At 41.2% G+C, this 8,119-nt stretch overlaps 1 pseudogene; it reads right to left on the minus strand.

Annotated features, from left to right (window-relative positions):
* Positions 1-322: 322 nt before the first annotated feature.
* On the minus strand, positions 323-1,066 carry LOC147911228 (methyl-CpG-binding domain protein 3-like 1; annotated as a pseudogene).
* Positions 1,067-8,119: the final 7,053 nt, after the last annotated feature.

Below are 8,119 nucleotides of genomic sequence, written 5' to 3' on the forward strand. Positions count from 1 at the left end.
CAATCAACATGCAACAAATAACAGAAAAATAGAGATCTAGAAGTAGGTGTCTTTTTGAGAAGACAGATATAACAGCTCTTTAGTGAAATGTTATGTCAGGATCTGTTGGAATATTACACAAAAAGCACAGTCCATGCAGACTAGGTAGGTTTTCTCTGTGACTTGAGGGCAGAACTCTAAAGAACCCCATGACTTTCATAACTCTCTGCTGACCTTAAAATACAAATAAATATCACACTTAGGAAAGAAAAATGAGAGAACAACACGAAAAGGAAAGATCTCCTTTCTCTCCTCACCTGAAACCCAATCTCTCATCTCAGAAGGATCACTGTCTGTATCTTCTCTGTCATGCAAAGGAATTGAAGAAAAGAAAAGTATTGGTATATATTAAAGTTTCAAGAGCTCAAAGCAAGAAGACATCAGGACCCCTGCAGAGGCATTCATGTAGTGTGAGCTCCATGTCATGTGTCCCGTCTTGTCTTTTCTTCATCGTGTTTGTCGGGACGTCCTTCTTGGCCCCTCACTCTCCCTGCCTCTCTAGCGAGTCTGTCTGCATCAGTGCTACCGCCAGTCTCTCTCTTGCCGTCTTCACTTTCCCTTCCTGTTTCCTGATATCCTCCTCAGTCACCAGAAGTTGTTTGCAAAGGAGCTGTGGGATGTACAGACCAGCTCCTGGGATCATCTCTGCCGAATCTGAAGACCAGGCAGGGGTGGGCATGGGACTGGAGTTCAGACCACCTGCGAGCACACCTGGCAGGGATGCACCTGTGCAACTGGGTGCAAGATTCGGCAGGGCTTTGGCAAAGTCCAAAGGAGTTAACAGTTCTCCTGTACTCTGCAGGCCTGCAGACCTTGCAGTCTCTTCTGCCAGCAGAGTTGTTGGGGCTGCTCCAAGGCATCTGATCTCATTGCCAGGATGGGATGTGATTCTAGTAACTGGCCTCTTGAATATGTAACTGGACATCCTCAAAGGGATGGAGATGCTCAAACCAGGCTTTGGGTTGGATTGGTTTCCACAATCATGTCGCTTCCTCTGTGATGATTTGACCATCATACTTCTTTTCCTCTTACCTTATAAAATAAATTGTGAAAGTGGATCAGAGTGATGATTGAAGTCTGCCTTCTCAGGACTGTTATCTCAGATGTCTTGTACTTCTACCCTCCCTCTCCCCCTGTGGGGATTTATCTGACCTGTGCCCTGGGACGTCATCAAAGAGATTTGGGTCAAGAACAGAAAGCTCGAGGTCAAAACTCAGGACTACTGCAGGTCATTTCTCCTCCATCTTGTAGACATTCTCCTTTATGAGTATGACTTGATTCTCTTTTTGTCCTTGTCACTCTCAACCACAAAAGCCCTGGTGTTCCCTGTCAGGACACACAGTCTCCAGTCTTTTTCTAAATCCCAAATCCTACCATTCTTCTGTACTATATGATTATTCATTTGATTAACCCATTGACCAGTTGGTGTTCATAGCTCCGTTAGAGATTAAATCAGTAGTGAAATGATCATTCACCCCACTCCTAGTGACTCACTCTCATATCCCAGATGTTTCCATCAACCCAAATGATCTTGTTCAATAATAAATAACTGAGAAAACATATTCACCCACCAGAAATTCCTGATTTCCAGTTTTTACTCAAACACTCATACAGCAGATACCTGTTCCTCAAGATGCAAGTGATGCCAGGTCTCCATATCCTTACCTCAATTTCTCGTCTCCTTTTTCTATCATTCCTGGATTCCATGGTCAGTAATCTCAATAATTCCCTTGGAATGATCCAAAATTCCTGACTGCTCATAATATCTGCCTTGTAAAACCTGAAACTCCAAAGATCCCTATTATCTGCGGTACCTTAACTACTGCTGGTCTTCTGATAACTGCTAAGAAAAGCATACAACATGATTATGTTGGTACCACTGTAAATCCAAAATCATCTGCATCAACTGGGAAGCATCCATAATGCCTGGAAATTTTACTTCCTTTTCATGTGTTGGCATATTTACTCCTTGATTTTTCACAAAGTTTCTGTCAAATAGTCCCCACTTTTCTTTTTCCTTCATACATATTCGAGGTCCCTTAACTTGCCTGATGTTTCACAGAGAAATTGCTCTCTCTACTTCTTCCCCTCAGTTGTGAACCACTGAGCAAAGGTCATCTACATCATGTATCTCTGTGGCCTCACCTCCAACCACCTCCTCAGACCACTCCACACTCCATCTGCCCTCACCATTCTCTGGGTATTTCCCTTGTAACGTCACAATGACTCCTTTGTTACCCATCTCAATAGGAACTTCTCATGATTCATCTAACATGATCTTCAAGTGTAAAACTCTTAAATATGTTTGGGTCAACTTAGACATGTGACTCTTATTTGACAACTGTGAACATTAAATCTCAGTACAGAGAATCTATGTCTGAAAAAACTCAACTTAAAAATGGAGATTGTGCTGTAAGTAGGAAGTATACACTGGATTTATGAAACCCAGGAAAAAAATGTAAACTATCTTATTATTAATGTTATATACACTGCACCCACAAATGATAATATATTGGTTATAGTGGGTTAAAATATACTATTAAAGTTAGTTTCACCTGTTTGTTTTCATTTTTTAAAATTTGGCTACTAAAAAGATATTAAATTCCGTAATATAGAGTGTTTAATGTTACTATTGGACAGCACCAGTGAAGCCATCAGCGAAAATAAAGCCCAGAGAAAGTGGTTAGGGAAATTTTTTCCCTAGAAAAGGAGTCTACACTGGCCCACACTGCAAGATGCAACAAAAACTGTCATACGCGCATGCACACACACACACACACACACACACACACACACCACACTGACAGAATGAAACACACATCCTCCTAGAGTCCCACCACTACTTCTCAAATGGCATGAGGTTGCATTCTTACTTAGTCCTAAGTGAACTAACCTCAAGAAAGAAGTAAGAAGTCAAGGTAATTTACCAGTTAGGAAGATCTAAAACCAGAGACTAAAGATCCAGATATATGGTGAATTTCCTGTCATGGCTTCTGTTATTAATTCAATATGTTATGGAGACTTTTCCAAGGAGGGTTGTTGTAAAACTCCTTTTTTCTTTACTATGTAAAAATACACAGGCTATGTAAAGAATAATTACTCCAGCCAATCAATGAAAAGGAGATGACAGAACATGAACAACCCTTAAAATAAGTCAGTACTGGATTAGAGAGCCAGTCAGGGAACAGCTGACATTGGGTTAATTTGGACTTAATTAGGCTGATTCTGATTTCATGACCGTCATAGTGATTGTATTATGCTAGAACCTACAAAACTTCCCAGCCCCCCTACTATTTAACCACCAAGGCCCACCAACCAGACCAGTCCTTGCTGACACATGTCCTGCCTCCATCCCTTCTGACAACACCTGGAGGATTTTCCCCAAATCCCACTCTGACCTTCGCTCCTCTACCTGCCCCAGGCCAGGGAAACATTTTCTCCAAAGTTCAGGCCCAGCTCTGGGGATGGCACGTCTCCCTCGAGTGAAGAAAAGGATCAGAGCGCAGACCCTGTGAGCTGCAGCAATTGGAAAAGACTGGGGTTTGCTGACAGAAAAGAACCTTTAGTGGGCACCGTTACCAGGTCCAAGAAGCCCCAGTGATTCCTCCAGGGAATGTGATGCAGGACAGAGCAGGAATGTGTGCATTTGGTTTGGCTTGGGAATGCCTGTAGGGTGACATAGGTGACATTGGTAATGCATTTGCCAATGTTCACTCATTTATTCATCGTTTGTCATGGAGTGCTTTCTACATACATCCAGGCCACAGTCTCACCCTCTGGGGCTCACAGGCAGTGTCAGAAGAATTTCTAAATTTTATTTATAATATATAGCTACAGCACTGGTAATACACTAGGTGTTCCAAGCGTTTTTCAAACATTAACTCCTTTAATACTCTCCATAAACCTACAAAGTAGGTATGCTGATCATTATTGCCAACTGAGAGATGAAGAAACTGAGGCACCAATCAGGTAAATAACTCGGTCAATACAAATATCTAGGAAGGGATTGAGCTGGAATTTGGACATGAGGAGTTAACTCCATAGTCTGTGCTCTTAACCACGACATTTACTCTCTAAAGACTTCACATCATGAAAAAATTTGAACAGTTATCCATTTTCTTGGTGCATTGAGTAGTCACACTATTTTATCTGTGTCTGAAAAATAGAATACCTGTGTAGAAACTACTGCACATACACACTTAAATTACGTCTACCAATGTCCCCAGTCCCTGAAAATTAATACAGAGAACATTTCAGAATTTTTCTTGCCCAGGTTGGGAGGACTCTGAGGAAATCTCAGTGTTACTGTAAGAAGCTGAGGACAGGCTGGGAGTGGGTCTCAGAGGAAAGGTGTTGTCAGCAGTCACCATTGAATGACAACATTGATGGGAGGGTCTCAGCAGTGACTGAATTCAGGATCTGGTGGTGTTTTAACCTGGTGCTTATGTTCTGGCTGTGGGTTTATGGTGATGCAGCAGAGGGAGAGGGGATGGTTCACTGTGTTCTTGGGGAAACCACACCCATGAAAGAGAGGGAATGATGGTTTCCTTAAACAGTGGACTCATGGTGGGAAAAATTCGGCCTGGAAGAGACAGTCGTGTGCCTGGTATAACCAGAAGGAGTTGCCTCTGTTTCAGCCGAAGCAGACAGCCCTTCCTCAAGCACTCATTTTATCTCAGTGGGAGGATGGAGGAGGAAATCATGTAATGCTCTTCTGGATGTGAGACCTGTGATGGTAGAGACTGTGCTAGGAGGTTCTGAAAGGCTGCCCTGAGGCATTTCAGACCTTTGCTGTGACCAGAATGACAAGTGTAAGCACCCTCCCTAGGTCTGGGAACAGTTAGTGTGTCAAGGAGAAGGCTCCCTGGTGCAGAGACTCACAGGAAGAAGCGAGTTTGACCAGGGAAGGTCAGAAATGTGGCCAGTGTGGCTTGAGGGAGCATGAGAAAGGAATGAAGAGAGGAGGGTGATCAGGCTGGATCCTGGGACATGGTAGACTGTTACTTTCTGTTCCTCTGTGACAACATTACTCCAAAACCTGCCACCTATAAAGTACAAATATATAACATCTCACAATTTCTGTTAGCCAAGCATCAGGCATGGCTTAGCCGGGTGCCTCTGCCTCAAAGTCTCTGTGAAGCAGGGGCTGTGGTCTCAACAGGTCTCAAGTGGGGGAGGATTCCCACCCAAGATCACTCACATGTGTTTTGTCAGGATCCATTTGGACTGAGAGTGTGAGCTCCTGTCTGTATGTTGGCGGGACACTCCCTCAGTTCTCTCCTATGGAGCCTCTACATAGTGCAACTGAAAACATCAGCACTTGCTCTCCCAGTTCTGGTGATTTGATAGAGAGCGAGAGCGAGAGTAAGAGCGAGAGAGAGAGAGAGAGAGAGAGAGATGGAAACAGAATGAGGGAGGTAAGTAGGGAAGCTAATTAAGCCAGTAATTGGGAGGTGACAGACGTTTTGTAATTAAAACTTGGAAGTGACATCCCATCACCTTGGCTGTGTTCTGTTGTTCAGAAGCCAGATACTGACCACTTAGTGGTGACACAAGGATGTGCACTCCAGGAGGCAGGGAGCATTGGGAACGTTGTGGAGGCTCCCACCACATAGGCCAACATGAGGCTCTTGCGACTGATTCTGAGTAAAACAGGGGACCGTGGAAGGTTTAATGCCAGTGGATCACAATGTCTGAATTTCCTCTAATTTCAGCCCCTTCAGGATGCAGACCTGAAAATGAGGCTCAGAGCGGCAGTGACTTACCAAATATCACACATCTGGGACCTAGAGAAGTTCTGACTGGTATTCTATGTGATGTCCTACTCCTTGTACTTCATCCATCTCTAAGTGTGTGCATTAGACACATGTGACACCAGCCCACAGGTGTTGTACGTATTATCACATGTACCCTGACAAGGTCCCTAGGAAGCTGTTTTTAGCCGAATCCTCATTGTGCAGCTTGGGAGACTGGGGAGATCTTGAGAGGCACAGCAGCTTTTCCAGGACACAGAACTGGTAGGAAAAAAGAGGTCTGCCCTCAGCTCACACCCAGAAATAATGCTTCACAGTCTATCTGGGCACCCCTGAGTCTAGTCAAGTTGACACCTCAAGTTAACCATCACATCATGGCTCTATCCCACCAAGACCAACAGAGATATCACAACGTGACCTATGTCATTTAAATTTTCCAGCACACATATTACAGAAAGTAAATACAAACAGATGCAACTCGATTTTATAACATTTTTATTTAACCCAAGAAATACAATTATTATCATTTCAAAATGTGGTCCACATCAGTACAAAGAACAAGATACTCAGGTTTTCCACCCACTGGGTCTTACTGGTGAATTTTAATGAATACTGGCTCCTCATATATCTTAATATGATCCAATATATAATTTTCTCCTATCTATTTGAGTTTTATTGTATCAAATGGAAATCATTTTCTCCTTATTGTCAAACTGCTCTGCTATCTCTTTTTAAAAAAAATTCTAGTTATATTGTGTTTATGTTAGAACTGAAATTAAGAATTTAAGGAGTTAAGAAGGCATTGATTCCAGCAAAAGGCTGGTTAACTAAAAGGGAAGATGGTTCAAGAGCAAATCTCCCAAGAAAACCATAGGGTCAATGACAGTGGAAAATTCAGGGTAGAATTAGAAGACACATGGACTGTGATTACAAGGGGAGTAGACAGAACGTGGGGAGGAATAGATATCAGAAGTGAAAATACACAAACATGTTCCAAGTTGATGAAAGACATCAATCCACAGATTCAATTGATTCACGATTCCCTAAGCAGACTGACTACACAGGGAATATTAATGAACCAAAGCTTGGTCTAAAAACCAAAGTTAATGTAAAGGATTTTAGGGACTATAGAGGCCAAATAAGCAAGAAAACATCCAATTGGTGATTTCTAACGATAAAGAAAATAAGATAGACATCAACAGAGCAGCATTTTTAAAATGCTAAAAGAAATCTCACATCAAACCAGAATTCTACACCCAGCAGCAATAGTGCCCCACATGAAGATGTTCTATAAAAACTTAAAGTGAAACTTTTCATTGTTAGTAGCCTTGAATTAGACAAAATACTGCAGTGAGTTATCACATCCAAAGGAATATGATCCCAGGTTAAAAACCAGGAATGCAAGAAGGACTGAAGAGGAAAGGAAAGGATAATTTATAAATAAATATAAATGAATTTTATTTTGTGAAGTAATTCTAGAAATCTCTCATAGGGATTAAAATATATATGGAATAAAATGCATGAAAACAGTAATACAAATGTCAGGAAGCTTAAAAATAGAATTGAAAGTGTTGAAGGTATTAGCATTTGGGGGAGGAGGTAAAAGTAATTATTCATATTAGACTGTATTAAGGATTCAGGATTTAAACATTAGTGCAATTAAACAAAGATTTTTATATGATTTCAACGAGTAAGTTTATAGAGGAAATAATGGAATAATAAATGAGTTAAATCAACATCAGTGAAGTAAAGAGAGTAAAGGAACATTAATTATTCAGGTCAAAGGGAAGGGAAAGAGTAAGACGGTTGAAATAATAACAAGTTTACTGGAAATTACCTGAGATGTAAATGTACAAAATACTAAATTCTTTTTAATGGCTGTGTGATATATTCTAGAGACTTGTTAATAAATATTGTGGACATTCTTTATTGATAAACGTTTACACAGTCTCTAATTTTTCCTATTAAACCATAAGTTGTATGGATATTTTTGTACATATAAACTTCCATTCCTATTTTTACAGAAGGTATCCAGTGGAAGAAAAAGGAAATATTAAAATGTTGATAGAAACTGCAAATAATACCTCCCCACACAATTGTATTAAATGTTTTTATCTACCAACAGTATCTGACAGTGTCAATAGCCCAACATTTTTGTGTTTAGGTATAAAGCTTTAGGAATCTCTCAAATCCCATTGATAAGAGACAGGATGTCTCCCCTGGATTATCCACTGATTGGATTATCCACTCCCTTCTGCAATAAAAGGGGAATCAGAGGCAGAACTCACTGCATTTTCCAGCAATCCACTGGCTGTCTGCACATCAGG

This window comes from Ceratotherium simum, unplaced genomic scaffold, assembly GCF_057802395.1.
Source record: "Ceratotherium simum simum isolate JZ-2026a unplaced genomic scaffold, ASM5780239v1 HiC_scaffold_46, whole genome shotgun sequence".
In the NCBI taxonomy this organism is placed as follows: domain Eukaryota; kingdom Metazoa; phylum Chordata; class Mammalia; order Perissodactyla; family Rhinocerotidae; genus Ceratotherium; species Ceratotherium simum.